General features: G+C 31.3%; 1 protein-coding gene across 1 annotated transcript in view; it reads right to left on the minus strand.

Moving 5' to 3' along the window:
• LOC119588508 (EEF1A lysine methyltransferase 1-like) overlaps positions 1-230 on the minus strand; it is a 7,146-nt gene that overhangs the window by 4,582 nt on the left and 2,334 nt on the right. The window lies entirely within an intron of this gene.

A 230-nucleotide genomic window follows, 5' to 3' on the forward strand; every position in this document is an offset into this window, starting at 1 on the left:
CGTTCATCATGCTTTTCAAGAAAATCAGTACATTTTTAACCAGGCTTTGAAAATACAGTTTTACCAATCTAATTAAGATTCCCAAAGTGCTTAAGACTGATTTTTCCAAGGGCAAAGAATGAGAAAAACAAAATCTCTGGCAGACTTACAGCCAATCTAAAATAAATAAGTAAATTTACACTTTATACTACTTTATCTTTCATTTCTGCTAAGAAGTCTAGGTAACCTTG

The sequence above is a fragment of the Penaeus monodon genome, chromosome 24 (assembly GCF_015228065.2).
Source record: "Penaeus monodon isolate SGIC_2016 chromosome 24, NSTDA_Pmon_1, whole genome shotgun sequence".
NCBI lineage: Eukaryota > Metazoa > Arthropoda > Malacostraca > Decapoda > Penaeidae > Penaeus > Penaeus monodon.